The sequence below is a fragment of the Salmo salar genome, chromosome ssa06 (assembly GCF_905237065.1).
Source record: "Salmo salar chromosome ssa06, Ssal_v3.1, whole genome shotgun sequence".
In the NCBI taxonomy this organism is placed as follows: Eukaryota; Metazoa; Chordata; class Actinopteri; order Salmoniformes; family Salmonidae; genus Salmo; species Salmo salar.
In genome coordinates this window covers 29,520,139-29,536,490 of record NC_059447.1, presented here as the reverse complement: position 1 = coordinate 29,536,490, position 16,352 = coordinate 29,520,139, and the positions used below count along the sequence as shown (strand labels likewise).

Sequence of the window (16,352 nt, the reverse complement as noted above, 5' to 3'; positions counted from 1 at the left end):
CCACTGTGCTCTTGGAAACTTTCAACACTCAACAAATTGTTGTATACCCTTCCCCAGATATGTGCCTCATCACAATCTTGGAGATGGATAGACAGTTCCTTGTACTTTATGGTATATATTCTGCTCTGACATGCAATGTCAACTGTGGGACCTTAGAGAGGTGTGTTTCTTTATAAATCATGTCCAAACAATTGAATTGGCTACAGGTGGACTCCAATCAAGTTGTAGTGACATCTCAAGGATGATTAAAGGACATTGGATGCACCTGAACTCAATTTGGAGTGTCATAGCAAAGGGGTGTGAATGCTTGAAATTAGATATTTCTGTATTTCATTTTCAATAAATTTCCTTACATTTCTAAAAAAACGTGTTCACTTTGTCATTATGTCATATTGTGTGTAGATGGGTGAGGAAAACATCTATTTAATCCATTTTGAATTCAGGCTGTAACAACAAAATGTGGAGTAAGTCAAGAGGTGTGAATACTTTCTGAAGGCACTGTAGGTGAACCAGCGTTCCTCTTCAAATTATTACTGTCCGCTCTGTTCCGGAGCCTTAGTTGCGAGATGCCGATTTTGTGAACAATTAATCCGTATTTAAGGGTGTTAAGCATGTTGATACACTCAATTCCTGTGCACTGAGGGGGAAGCCGGAGTCAGCCGTTAATCAAAATGTCTCTCAGCCATTTACAGAGCCATGTAAACGGCCCCCTTTCCCCGGCTCCGTTCAAAGCCCCCTCCACACACAGCATAGCTCAGCACTGCTTGTTGCTCCAAGCTATTTTTGTGAGAACTTGCTTCAGCATTTTTTCTGTCAAACCTTGTTTTTCAAGTTGCCTTTTCCACTGCAGGGGAAAGGCACGCAAGCATGCGTGTAGGATTGTTTTTGTGGGGTCAAAATATGATGTGTTTTACAGAATGCATAGAATGTGTTTGTGTGAGTGTTTGTGCATTTATCCTCACTTGTTCTATGTGTGTCACATTCTATGTGTGTCTACATTCTGTGTGTGTCTACAGTGCTATATGTGCATTTTTAAATGTATGTCCTTATGTGTGATGGCATATTGTGTGTGTTTGGGAGTGTGTGGCAGTTGAATGTTTGTGCACGTGTCATAACAAATTTCATATGTGTGTGTGTTAAGATCCTACAGTGCTGTGTGAGATTGTGTGCATTCTTGGCGAATAAGCATAATGTGTGTGTATTTGTGTGTATATGTTTTGTGTGATAAGTAACACTCCCCCATCCATCCAGGCCTTGCCCCAGCATGCTCTATGACTGACACACTGACTAATACACAGACAGATAAACACCCTCACTGACAAACACGATAAGGATTCGCCTAGGAAACACTGACACAGACTGACTGATGGACGTCTCCATGGAGACCAGTCACCAAGACTGACACCACGTCAGTCTTTATCACAGCAGAGTGCCGTGCCAACCAAATCATTACGAGAGAGAGAGAGAGAGAGAGAAAGAGAGAGAGAGAGAGAGAGAGATGCAGGGATAGATGGATGAATTGAGGGACAGTGAGAGAGAGAAACATGGAAAATGTACTGTATATGGAGTGAAAAAGGTATTGGCTGAGAATATGGAGGAGTAAACAGGAAAAAAACAAGCTTGTATACCTGACAGCAGGGCACCTCTTTATCACAGGACACGTCCCTGTCATCCCTCCCTTCTGCTTTACTGTGATATCATGCCTTCTTGGTCTCACCCCATCATTCACATCTCACTTAGTTTTACTCCATCCACTCCCTCTATCATCCCTCTTCTTTTCCTCTGTGATCTTTCAATCCTCTCTTCATATAATGCTTGTGTCTCTCTCTCTCCTCACCCCTTTCAGTCCGACTGCTCTTTCCACACCTCTCCTCTCTCCTCCGCTGGTTTCTACACCATTCCCCTGTCCACGATCTCTCTCCACCCCTCTCTCCCACGCTGTGCGAAATAGAAGCGCTCGCGCAGACTCGGGTTGCCATAGTAACCTGCTCACTCACCATCTTGCGTGTCTCCGTCACATCAGCAGCAGGGGTGTCCGTCGCCTGGCTCTGCAGTTCCCAACACGGGGCAGCTCCATCACTCCACACTGAGGACTGGGGCCTGGCCTTGGGTGCTGGGGCTCTCACTCACTGGTGCTGCTGCACCCAGTAAATAACTAGGAGAGAAAAAAATGCAAGAGTAGCAAAATATATAAATAAATGAGTACAACTGAGTCAACAGTCTCCGTATAACCCCATCCTGCAGACCCCTGAGAAGAGGACAAATAAAATAATAAAGGCATGCGTGTTATTCACCATGGCACTCAGAATAATCATCCTTCCTAACCATAGTGCAGAATCAGTGATTTATCGCAGTAATCATGTATGACGTCACTAGCTGCAGCCTGCCTGCTCCTCTCTGGCCTTCAGAGAGCTCTACTAGGAGACACTGGGGGCTGCTCTCCCCCACTGTCACATTCTCCCTGTGACATCACCAGCCTGGGTGTGTAGCCCTCTGCCTATGTGTCCTTCTCAGTCATGTTCCCACTCAGCTTGTTGAGCATTGTTGGAGTGACCTCACCAAACAGTGACCTTACCAAACAGTCAACCAAAAATACCACGTGTTAAAATCCCACACATTTTAGTCAATTAGCAAATGCTCTTATCCAGAGCAAAAAGGGTTAAGTGCCTTGCTCAAGAGCACATCAACAGATTTTTCAACTAGTTGGCTCAGGGATTCGAACCAGCGACCTTTCAGTTACTGGCCCAATGCTCTTAACCGTTAGGCTACCTGCCACCCCATGATGCTTTGTGGTCATCATAATCATACCATTATCATCATCACCATTACACTGTAATAAACATCATCATCAACTTCCTCGCAGGCATGCAGGCGCTAACTGTAGTGCTCTCTGATCACACACAGCCAGTCAAGCAGACAGAGGAAAAGCCCCTAGCCTCAGTTTGTCTGACTTTGCATGGCTATATTGAGCTCTTATGTTGCCACTGACCCGAAACAAACTCCCTCAAGATACTGTGCCTTGATGCAGCCAAGCTGCCATGGCTCCAAAGAAGAGAGGTCACTGAAAGCTTGACCGCTTTCATTACCCCACCATATTTACTAACACGTGATCTAACAAAAGTCCCCCACCCCACTACCATCACCCAACCGGCTTAGCCAATATACGACCAAACCATGTAAAACTGGCCGCTTTCATTAGCCAACCAATTTTTAATAACATGATCCAACCGTAACCCTCCTGCTTCCAGGCACCCATGTGACACATGAGTGAGCAGCAGCATGATCACGTTCCATTATGTGACCGGCTTTACTAACACATGGTCGAACCTTATAGTAGAGTCGACCACTCTCACGGAGCACATGAAGGAAAACCATCTATGGCCGCCAGTCTCTACCCAGCGGTCCCGACCCAGCGGTCCCGACCCAGCGGTCCCTGGGTGGTCCTTACCCAGCAGTCCCTACCCAGCGGTCTCTACCCATGTGGTCCCTACCCAGCGGTCGCTACCCAGCGGTCCCTACCCAGCGGTCCCTACCCAGCGGTCCCTACCCAGTGGTCTAGTAGAGCCGACCACTCCCACAGTACCTTTCATTAACACTAGAAGGTAACCCATCTATGGCTCCCAGTCCCTACCCAGACTCCCCTGCTGTAAGGGACATAGACATGAGCACATCCCCCTCAGGGGAAATTCCACTATTTCTAATGATGTCAATTCAATGGATTATGGTATTCATTTGATATCATTAACCATTGTCATTCTCCCCAACTATTATTCAATAATTAATGCCAGTCATCATGGCCCCAGAAGGGCCGACACCCAGGCCTAGGCTGGACACTCAATCAAACCAATCACAGCTAATTATATCTGCTCTGTCATCAGTGGCAGGCGGCTTAGCAGCTCTGCTGAGAATGGGTCAGTCTGTGCTCATGCAATATCCAGACTCTGGTTATTAAGATTGAAGTGATGCCAGATCATGCAAAAGGAAACCTAGATCTTTGTCCTTCCCTCCTGTGGTTAGGACAATGTATAGGCACATGTGGGGACAAACGCTGATATGTGTGACATGATAACAGAGGCTGTAATGCCATGCGGTTCATCACACTGCATTATTCAGGGACAGTCCTAGGTTGTTCCCACAAATTCAGCCTATCATAGCTGATCAGCAAGTCTCTCCAGCATGCTAGCAGTCAACTTCAACCTCCATCCTGTCGACACCAGCAAGTTGGGCTGCTATCAATCAATGACAATCCCAGCCTATATAGAGATCAGCCAACTTCTTGCCCTATTGAGAATAGTGCCAGTCTCATCTATATCCCCCTCTTGTTTTCTTTTTAAAAAGTCTAAAGTTTCTTTCTTTCTCTCTCACACACACACACAAATACACACAACCACATTTATACAGTAAAAGACACACGTCTTACTGTGGTATTTTCTCTCTAACGTAACACTCCAAAATGGTGAACAGAGCTGTGCAGATTGACAATGCTCAAGTCTAAAAGCACTTGATTCAGGTGACAAGAGCCCTGAGAGGGTAATGCATTATCTCCCAGTCAACTTTGCTCTTGGCTAGGTGTGCAGGTGTAATCTCCCCTGTTCCTGTTTGCTTGTTTTCATCTGCCTCATCAGTTATGCAGTGATGTGACTCTGAAATGAAAGTGCAGGCTGGCCTGATTTCTCAAATGACTGAGATCACCCATCCCACACTTAATTTGTGACAACAACAAAGTTATGACTCTCAGCTTGGTTTTGGCAGTTCAAATTAGTCTGCCAACTGGGCATAGTTGACCTGTCCACTCTTCTCTTCCTGGGGCAAACAGCCAACCAGGAGCTTGTGTGGATTCTGTGGGCTTGCTAACACAGTGATGTTCCTTTATTCTTTACTGTATAACTAAAATCTAGCAAGCTCTATATCAAAATCTAGTGAGCTCTATATTAAAATCTAGTGAGCTCTATATCAAAATCTAGTGAGCTCTATATCAAAATCTAGTGAGCTCTATATCAAAATCTAGTGAGCTCTATATCAAAATCTAGTGAGCTCTATCAAAATCTAGTGAGCTCTATAATAAAATCTTGTGAACTCTATAATAAAATCTAGCAAGCTCTATATTCAAATCTATATTAAAATCTAGATGAGTGCCATATTAAACCTAGCAATCTGTATATTAAAATCTAGTGAGCTCTATATTAAAATCTAGTGAGCTCTATATTAAAATCTAGTGAGCTCTATATTCAAATCTAGTGAGCCCTATATTCAAATCTAGCTGAGCCCTATATTCAAATCTAGCTGAGCCCTATATTAAAAGCTAGCGAGCTCTATATTAAAAGCTAGCGAGCTCTATATTAAAAGCTAGCAAGCTCTATATTAAAAGCTAGCGAGCTCTATATTAAAAGCTAGCGAGCTCTATATTAAAAGCTAGCGAGCTCTATATTAAAAGCTAGCGAGCTCTATATTAAAAGCTAGCGAGCTCTATATTAAAATCTAATGAGATCTATATTAAAATCTAGTGAGCTCTATATTAAAAGCTAGCTGACTGGGACAAAGCAAAATTATGTCAATTCTGAGCAGTGCTCCTTATTAACAACAACTCAGTTTGGATGAATGGGGTAAGAGTTAAAATTCATGGGATGTCCTACAGCAGGTCAACTATGTCTTGAATAAAATATTCCACCTGCACGCTATTAAGTAATCTGAGTTAACATTTCCTTGTGAATCATGACATTGTTTAATTTTAATAATACGCATATTAGGTAAAGAGGTGCCAATGGCTGTGCACTGTCAAGACTGAAAAGGATTCTGGGGCAGCCTGGGCCACAGCTACATGACAGATCCCTAACAGTTCCAAGGCCTTTACTAATTCAGTGTAGCAGGTTTCTGGATTTGCTGGGAGTGTGAAGCCCGGGGAAATTATGTCTAAACCCTTCAATCCATAGAGGACAATGCTTAATAAATAATGTTCTTGTTTTCCTCTGACTGTCCACCGCTTGCTATTGGTCACCTTTTGACCCAGTCTGGTTTTAATCCATTTCAATTAATCTCAAGGACATTTTTAGGGAATATCTTTGGTGGGGGGATGGGAGGGAAGGAAGGAATGAAGGAAGGAAAGGAAAGAACCACTTGTGTGTGTTTCAAGAGCTAGATTTATCCTTGTCTTTACAGCTACGAGATGTCTTGATCTTTTTAAAACCCTGCCCTTGGCTAAAAGGCCTTGTCTCTAATGTGATATTTAAAGTGACATTCTTCTCCTCCTCCCAGGGCCACTCTGTGACTTGTACTGGTCCTATGAGTGGAGAGGAGAGGGATGTGCACTTTGACTACCCACACAGCTCCACCTCACATGTACTAACAGGCCCCGTTTGATCTGAGCACTTTAAACATCTGCTATAAGGGAAGCATCAAAAACTTAACGTCATCTTACATTTTTACATCTGTAGTTACAAGCAAAATGGTTAAGAATAAGCACAGAGGCTTGTAGTTATAATGGCATACATCACAGTCGTTCACTGAGCAATTAAGAGTGAAGCAGTGATACAGTAGGTACTAACAAGCATCAAATCTGACATGGTGCCAATGTTTAATGAAAACTATTTCCACAGATGTAACAGCAGTGAGACTGGTTTATGGGACTGGGTTTATGTTTAAGACCAGCAGTGGATGAGGTTTGGATGATTGAGTGGACCAGAGATGAGTGTAAAGTCAGACACATGTAGAAAATGTTTTTTTTAAATGTTCCTTTTGCTCACTACTTCGTTTCTTGGGGAAAATATTCTCTCTAAAGTTGTGTATTTATTGGTTTATTAACTTTTTCTGTCCATTGCTCTCTATTTCATACACTTAACCCTTAAGTCCAACTCCACAATTAAATAACTTTTCATTCTCAGAATGGCAGCTTTCCCACAGTCATATCTCAACAGAAATGCCTCTGAGCACTGCTCCAAAATTAGCTTGGAGCTGAAATCCAACTTCAGCCATCCACCACCAGCTGAGAGGCAGAACTGGCCCAGGACCAGTGCTTGAAGGGCCTCTTTTAAAGCACTCTCCTCTCCCCCATTCTAGCCTAACCACCCATCGCACAACACACTTCACCCTCAATCTAATCCTGCCCAGTGCTCCACTTTGCCCCCTAACGCCCCATTAATAACTTAGCCCCTATCATAAACTCACGAAATCAAACTGTGCCCACTGACTGCTGTGCCAGGCAGCAATCTCATTCTGCCAGACTGCCCACCCACAACACACTGCTGCACATTAGCATTTCAATCTGCTCGTAACCGTTTCGTTGTGTTGCAGATAGAGGCGGTAGATCTTCATTCATCAGCCCTAATCTATCTGCTCCTTGTTCTCAATCAGAGGGGCTCCTCTGTTGGCAACAGTTATAGTGGCTTAACCTGCATGCCTCAGTCATGTGCCGCGCACGGTGCCTCCGCATTATTCACACTATTTGGGGACACTAATCATTGTCAATCGAGAATAACCAAACGAAACAGATGACCGCAAATAATGTGGCTTAATACTACCCACTGTGCACACACTGGTTGACTCAACGTTGTTTCCACGTTATTTCAGTGAAATTACGTTTAACCAACGTGGAATAGACGTTGAATTGACGTCTATACCCAGTGGGTATAGCCTAATAACTTTTTCTCAGAACTATTGGCCTATTGAATAGGAAATATTTAATTTGCCACGCATTAGGCTACTCAGCAGAACTATGAAATACGAGCCATAACAATACATTATTATAATTATAGGCAATAATTATTTTTAAAAAGTAGGCTACTGCTCTGTGCATTTATCAATTGTTATCAATGCCATTTGCCAAAGACACTACACCAATGTCAGAAACAGGCAATTTAACGAGACGCGCGTATGTCTTCTTATGAATTAAGTATGAAGTACACGAATCACTTGACTTTCCTGTTTCATTCGTACGCACTCTCACCAAATTAAATGTATCGTCTCGCCACAATTCATGGTTAAAGGCGCCGAAACTCCTCACATTTCAGGACGATAATGTAGGCTATCCGCTTGTTTCTTTCCAGAAACATGGTTGATATTCCGTCCTATCAATTCTGAAACGCGGTCCTTATTAAAGCAATAGCCTTAACATTTATCAGTTTACATTGATGCGCGTCGCTGCGTGCACGCACAGACGAACGCACGCAAACCCACACATACAGACCCCCGCATTAATTCGTTAACGACAACCGCAAATGAAATATATTGGAACAGCGAAAACTATTCAGCAGAGAAAGAATAGGCTGGTCATACCCCAACGCTGCTTTATGAAAGCTCAGAATCCAAAGTCAAACAACGGGATTTGTTTAACATGCGACACACGAATAACGTCCCTTATACTCTGATTCCATTTAATGAATCTTACCTTTCCTTTTAATATATTCCTTAAACTGCAGAGGCGTAGCCTATAGTCAGCGTCTTCTCTCCCCTCTCACTCGTCCTTTCTCTCTCTCTCTCCAACCCGCCCTCTCTCTCAAATTGATTCACCCTTTTTCGGCGCTTGTACCACAGTGCCGTGTTTTCCAGACCTAAGAAAGCAGAGCCCGTTCATCTTACATGGCCAGATGGAAAAATACAACCACCGAAAGTGGGTGATGGAAAAATCATGACGAAACATAGGCCTAGTAAACTATTTCGTGTAAATACGAATCGTTGACGATAAATATAGACATCTAATAGAAACATGTCCGTTTCTCTAGGCATGCGTACACCACTAATAAACACGCGCGCACGGCTGGAAGGAATGAGAATTTACAACAAGCGACAACAAAAAATGCACCTTCTCCCATTGATTGAGACCAGTCTGGTTGAATAGGATTATTTTCCCTTGTCTCAGAGGCAGGACGATTAATAACTTACATAACTTTATTCAATATGTAGGCTAGTCTTTCTTATTATGTTATACAATTAAGTACTGCACCTCTCTTGTGTAGATGCACCTTGACAATCCCTGTATCCGACGCGTAGGTGTTTACTATTGTCCCTATTGCGCTTTGGTGGTGCACATCCCACTCCTCTCATTGCTATGTAACGAGGACGCAATGACTATTGCTATATAGATTCATACACCAGCAGCGTCCTAAACACGTTTTGTTATTGTACTGAATAGTTTACATTCTCAAAGTTGTGGCAACAATATCAATCAATATAATTAAATTAATCCCAAAGTTGTTGCGCAAATGAAAGTCACACACTCCAAGACGCAACAAATTGAGTATTTGAAAAGGTGGCCATATTATCCAAGCTTTATGGTGCAGGTGTGTGAAGGTGAACACACATTTGTCACATGTCACAAATAGCAGATCATGCAAGACTCATTCTCACTGCTTCACTGGGTTTAATGGACGACTGGCTCCGATGTGGCAGGGCCTGCAAACTATTACAGACTACAAAGGGAAGCACAGCCAAGAGCTGCCCAGTGACAGAGCCTACCAGACAAGCTAAATAACTTCTATGCTTGCTTCCAGGCAAGTAACACTGAAACATGTATGAGAGCATCAGCTGTTCCTGAGGACTGTGTAATCATGCTCTCCACAGCTGATGTAAAACCTTTAAACAGGTCAACATTCACAAGGCCAGATGGATTACCAGCAAGTGTACTCCGAGCATGAGCTGACCAACTGTCAAGTGTCTTCACTGACATTTTCATCCTCTCCCTGTCTGAGTCTGTAATACCAACATGTTTCAAGCAGACCACCATAGTCCTTGTGCCCAAGAACACTAAGGTAACCTGCCTAAATGACTACCAACCTGTAGCACTCAAGTCTGTAGCCATGAAATGCTTTGAAAGGCTGGACATGGCTCACATCAACACCATTATCCTAGAAACCCTAGACCCACTCCAATTTGCATACCGCACCAACAGATCGACAGATGATGCAATCACTATTGTGCTCCACACTGCCCTTTCACACCTGGACAAAAGGAACACCTATGTGAGAATGCTATTCATTGACTACAGCTCAGCGTTCAACACCATAGTGCCCTCAAAGCTCATCACTAAGCTAAGGTCCCTGGAACTAAACACCTCCCTCTGCAACTGGATCTTGGACTTCCTGATGGGCCGCCCGCAGGTGGTAAGCGTAGGTAACAACACATCCCCCACGCTGATCCTCAACACGCCCCCACAGGGGTCCGTGCTCAGTCCCCTCCTGTACTCCCTGTTCACTCATGACTGCACGGCCAGGCACGACTCCAACATCATCATTAAGTTTGCTGATGACACAACAGTGGTAGGCCTATCACCGACAACGATGAGACAGCCTATAGAGAGGTCAGAGACCTGACTGTGTGGTGCAAGGACAACAACCTCTCCCTCAATGTGATCAAGACAAAGGAGATGATTGTGGACTACAGGAAAAGGAGGACCGAGCAGTCCCCCATTCTCATCAACGGGGCTGTCGTGGAGCAGGTTGAGAGCTTCAAGTTCCTTGGCGTCCACATCACCAACAAACTAACATGGTCCAAGCACACCAAGACAGTCGTGAAGAGGACACGACAAAATCTGTCCCCCTCAGGAGACTGAAAAGATTTGGCATGGGTCCTCAGATCCTCAAAAGGTTTTACAGCTGCACCATCGAGAGCATCCTGATGGGTTGCGTCACTACCTGGTATGGCAACTGCTTGGCCTCCGACCGCAAGGCACTACAGTGGGTAGTGCGTACGGCCCAGTACATCACCGGGGCCAAGCTTCCTGCCATCCAGGACCTCTATACCAGGCGGTGTCAGAGGAAGGCCCTAAAAATTATCAAAGACTCCAGCCACCCTAGTCATAGACTGTTCTCTCTGCTACCGCACGGCAAGCGGTACCGGAGCGCCAAGTCTAGGTCCAAGAGGCTCCTAAATAGCTTCTACCCCCAAGCCATAAGACTCCTGAACAGCTAATCAAATGGCTACCCAGACTATTTGCATTGCCCCCCCCACTGGAATGCTGCTGCTACTGTCTGTTATATCTATGCATAGTCACTTTAATAACTCTACCTACATGGATAGGATAAAGTAATCCTTCTAACCCCCCCCTTAAAAGATTTTGATGCACTATTGTAAAGTGGTTGTTCCACTGGATATCATAAGGTGAATGCACCAATTTGTAAGTCGCTCTGGATAAGAGCGTCTGCTAAATGACAAATGTAAATGTAAATGTATGTACAACATATTACCTCAATACCAGTGAACCCACACATTGACTGTACCGGTACCCACTGTATATAGCCCTGCTATTGTTATTTACTGCTGCTCTTTAATTATTTGTTATCCTTATCTCTTACTTTTTTGGGGTATTTTCTTAAAACTGCATTGTTGGTTAAGGGCTTGTACGTAAGCATTTCACTGTAAGGTCTACCTGTTGTATTGTGCGCATGTGACAAATACAATTTGCTTGATTTAGATCGAAAAGCATGTGCTGATGTGAACAGTGGAGGCTGCTGAGGGGAGGACGGCTTATTGGAATGGAGTCAATGGAATGGTATCTAACGCGTGGTTTCCATGTGTTTGATACCACTCCATTGACTCCATTCCAGCCATTATTATGAGCCGTCCTCCCTTCAGCAGCCTCCAGTGATATACATATAATCCTGACAGACAGCTGATGAAGATAAATGTGCATCTGTGTGTTTTTAGTTGTTACTCTACAGGTTATACTCAGGGTTTGAAGTTGACTAGGTAGAGGGAGAGAGAGAGAGAAAGAGAGGGAGGGAGAGAGAGGGGGGAGGGAGAGAGAGAGAGAGAGAGAGAGAGAGGGGAGAGGTAGTGAGAGAGAGAGGGGGGGAGGGAGTGAGAGAGAGAGAGGGGGGGAGGGAGTGAGAGAGAGAGTGAAAGAGAGAGCGAGGGGGGGAGAGGGAGAGTGAGCGTGAGAGCAAGCGAGAGAGTGATATATATAGAGAGAGCATATGAGCGTGTGTGTGAGAGAGAAAGTGAGAGGGGATAGAGAGAAAAATAGTGTTTGGGTGTATGTGTGTGAGAGAGGTAGAGAGAGGAGGGGATAGAGAGATTGGGAGAGAGAACGAGTGTGTGTGAGAGAGAGACGGAGAGAGAGAGTGTGTGTGTGAGAGAGATGGAGAGAGAGAGTGTGTGAGAGAGAGATGGAGAGAGAGAGTGTGTGTGTGAGAGAGGTAGAGAGAGAGAGTGTGTGTGTGAGAGAGGTAGAGAGAGAGAGTGTGTGTGTGAGAGAGGTAGAGAGAGAGAGTGTGTGTGTGAGAGAGGTAGAGAGAGGAGGGGATATAGAGATTGGGAGAGAGAACGAGTGTGTGTGAGAGAGAGACGGAGAGAGAGAGTGTGTGTGAGAGGGGGGAGGTAGAGACGGAGAGAGAGAGTGTGTGTGTGAGAGACGGAGAGAGAGAGTGTGTGTGAGAGGGGGGAGGTAGAGACGGAGAGAGAGAGTGTGTGTGTGAGAGGGGGGAGGTAAAGATGCACGTGTGCTTTTATTAGGGAACGTTCTCTGCTGTTTGGCTCTGACAGGTTCCCTTGGCAACGATCAAGCACATACAGTACCTAGAGCCCCACCCCCCAGCACACACATTCACTTATTGCTATGAATCTTTCAGAGCGGGTCTGTGTCCTCTCCATTTAGTACGATTTCTCTCAAATATGAGATCAATATTGTGATACTCAGGGATGGGGCGTGTCAGTGGGAGACAGCGATTGGGGGACTGAGAGAGGAAGGAGAGGTCATTGCAATGAGAGACTGTGTCTGTGCAATAGAGAGAGAGAGGGGGAGGGAAGGGGGGCCGGGGATAATCAGATGGGCGATTAGTGGTGAATTGATAACGTTCTATATTCAGACATGGTGAATCAGTCTTTTTCACAGCCACTCTTCTCTCAGTCTCTCTCTCTGACACACACACACACACACACACACACAGAACTTCTGTTTGTGCGAAGGCAGCCTGCTTCATTGTCATGTCCTATCTCCCTATACCTTCCTTGTCATTCCACGTGAGTAACGGACCATTTCATGAAAGTCAGTTCGTTACATGTGATTGGGGCTCCCTCTAAGGTCTGTGTTTGGAATGGTGCCCACTCAATGCCCCCATTATGTACATGGCCTAAGCTGCCCCCTCCAACCCCTTACCCCCCACCGTCTCTCTTCCGTTTACCCCACCAGTCCCACTCGCTGCAGTACACAATAGAGCACTCACTCCACAGACATATCTATACCATTAGCTTTCTTTCTCCCTCTCCTCTCCTCCCTGTCCCCTACCCCCTCCATCTCTCTATGCAGTAACGGTGTGGCATTGTTCACAGCCTATAGAAGTCCCCTGGAATTCCATACCAATGTGCAGCGCTTTTGCATTGCATCGCTCTCCCCTCCTCCCCTGCATGCCTCCCTCCATCCCTTTCTCTATTAAATTTCCAGTCACACAACAGTGCAGTGGATATCCCTCCCTCTAACTCACACACACCACATCCCTCCCTCCTTCTCTCCCTCTCTTCTTCTCTCTCTCTCACACAGAGCTGTTGTCTGTCTGCCTGGATCTCTATCACTGCCTCTTGATATTGACTGTTCTTTCTCCACTTTGAACCTCTCAATCTCTCTCACCCTTGATATAGACCGCTCTCTTTTCACCTCCAATCTCTTCATCTCTCCACCCTCATCATTTAAAAAGAGCCACACACACATCCACTCCTCCTTCCCTCTCTCTCTCTCCCTGTACCGCAGTGTCTGCTCAGGCTGTATGATCAGGAGTGACCCCCCCCCCCCCTCTCTCTCCCGCGCTGGGTTCTGTTCTGGCTGTCAGGGGAGCCTATAAGTGACTGATTGAGTGAGTGGACACCACAAGCCGTTAAATGAATAGATGGGAGCCGCTGGAAGGATGCAGTTCATATGAAGGTAGAGCACTTGCAACCTAGTATCTGCGGCTCTGCGTTTTGGTTAAAGCTCTGTCCTGCTACGCTGGGTTGATGTTCCTGTTCCTCTCTGTGTTGGGCTGTGTTAGCACATTGAGATGTGCTGCAATGTTCAGATCTCATGGCTGCGGTGGTGTGGATGTTGCTGTGTTTGTGAGTTAAGTGTCTGTTAGCGTTAACGGTTAGCGTTGGGATCTGTGCCATGTTAGCACGCCGCTGGGCCGCAGCAACATGGAGACTGTAGGGTATGAAGTGAGCCACACACCGGCCGTGCAGGAGGCACCCTGTTTCCATTCTCAGTAGTTCAGAGCTGAACTCTGCATCATCTGGAGGCCTTGGGAGACCTTTGGTCTTTATCTGATGGGTTAACAGCATGGACCCCAGCAGTAGACAACAACCTATCCTCTGTGATACATACCAAATTCAACATTCATCTCTCGTGACTAGCCAGACTAGGATCCATCCATGCTCTGAAGCTTAGCTTTACACTCTGAAAGAGGAGCTGCATTCTGACAGAGTTAACCAAGCCTGCATCTCCACCACTGAGTCGATAGACCTCCTCCATCACAAACAACACCATCTGGCACCCCACATCCATTAGGCTGCATTGACCTCCACCACCAGGCCCAGTGCACCTCCCCCACCAGGCCCAGTGCACCTCCACCACCAGGCCCAGTGTACCTCCACCACCAGGCCCAGTGCACCTCCACCAACAGGCCCTAAAAAGTAAAGACCAATCCAATTTAAGGCATGATATGATCCCCTCTCCAGGCTAAATGTAGCTGTACCAGAAGGCAGTAAAAACACATCCACTCACCGCTAGGCCTGATAACACTCCTCCTCTCCTCCAGCATGCCATAAAACAAACTCTGCCCCCAGGCCCATAAACCCCACCAGGCCCAACAACACTCCTGCCACCAGGCCAATAAACTCCATCTCCAGGCCCTATAAACACCCAGGTTCATACAATGGCCCACTGTCCCCTTGACAACCAGGACGGACAGACCACAGCTAGAGGAAGTGTCAACAGTCCCATTCAATAACATAGGCAAAGAGCTAGGTCACATCTGCTCTAACAACTCAATATATATCACAACAAAATCATCATACTTTACTTTTAGTCTCATGCGTACTATTCTGCTACTTCCCTGCTCATATGGAAAAAGCAACATTTCAAAGACATGTTGCTGGCATTAAAGGACACGCAGTGATGTCGAAATACGGAGAGACTAACTCAGCCCATTAGAAAGAGAGAAGAGAAAGGGGAAGGGAGAGAGAAAGAGAGTGTGAGAGAGAGAATGTCAGCTCACAGGGTCGTCCAGTGATGGAAGGAGGGAGGCAGATGAGAGATGAACACCAGCCACTGGGGGACTAGTCAGTGTCTCGGTCTTTCCGTCTGTGTGAGTACGTGAGGGAGAGGTGGAGAAAAAAAGCTTAGAAACAAGAACCCAGTGTCATGGTATCTAAGCAACCATCTCCATCTCCCTGGTGACAGGGACTGACATCACTTCCCGTCTGTGCATCTGCACAGGGCTAACAATGTGTTGGTCTGTGGGGTAATAAGGTTCAAGTGTACATAATGTTTTGTTTTTCAGCATGTGTATACAGCTCACTGGACTGTGTGCAGTTAGTACAGGTGTCTGTATAATACACGCTACAGGATTTATTGCCAACAATATTTAATGGATGAGTTGAGTTATGTGAGTGTCTGCAATGTGTATGTGTGTGCAGTGTGAAGCTCATTTTGGGCACATATGTGGACACTGCCATGTGCGCATGCGGTCAGCCGGATTGTGCATTATGCCAGGGAAAACATGGCCAAGCGACGCCATCTGGTAGAACTACTTGGCACAGGAGGCCTCGGTATGGTTCCACAACATATTGGAGTAGTTAGAATTAACACTGACACCATTTGGCAGAAACACACTTCAAACTATATATCGGTGTGTCTATTTTAGTCATTCTCACACACTGCTGTAGTGTTAATACACACATTCAGACAGACTACTGTCAGAAAGAGTTGGATAACAGGCATTCGGGCACAGATCAATCTATGTCAGGCCTCTCCAACCCTGTTCCTGGAGAGCTACAGTCTTGCAAGTTTTTGCTCCAGCTAATTATTAGAATCAGGTGCGCTAGATTAGGACTGTAGTGAAAACCTACAGGACGGTAGCTCTCCAGGAACAGGACTGTAGTGAAAACCTACAGGACGGTAGCTCTCCAGGAACAGGACTGTAGTGAAAGCCTACAGGACGGTAGCTCTCCAGGAACAGGACTGTAGTGAAAACCTACAGGACGGTAGCTCTCCAGGAACAGGACTGTAGTGAAAGCCTACAGGACGGTAGCTCTCCAGGAACAGGACTGTAGTGAAAACCTACAGGACGGTAGCTCTCCAGGAACAGGACTGTAGTGAAAACCTACAGGACGGTAGCTCTCCAGGAACAGGACTGTAGTGAAAACCTACAGGACGGTAGCTCTCCAGGAACAGGACT

General features: G+C 45.7%; 1 protein-coding gene across 3 annotated transcripts in view; it reads right to left on the bottom strand.

The window, feature by feature from the left end:
- The window catches only part of LOC106606919 (leucine-rich repeat-containing protein 4B), a 33,429-nt gene extending 24,652 nt beyond the window's left edge, over positions 1–8,777 (bottom strand). Inside the window, exons 1-2 of one of the 3 annotated variants that reach the window (XM_014203389.2) lie at positions 8,381–8,777; positions 1,998–2,155 (exon numbers count right to left, since the gene is read on the bottom strand). The gene's annotated coding sequence lies outside the window, so the exon portion shown is untranslated. The other 2 variants (XM_014203390.2, XM_045720218.1) reach the window with 2 other exon arrangements.
- Positions 8,778–16,352: the final 7,575 nt, after the last annotated feature.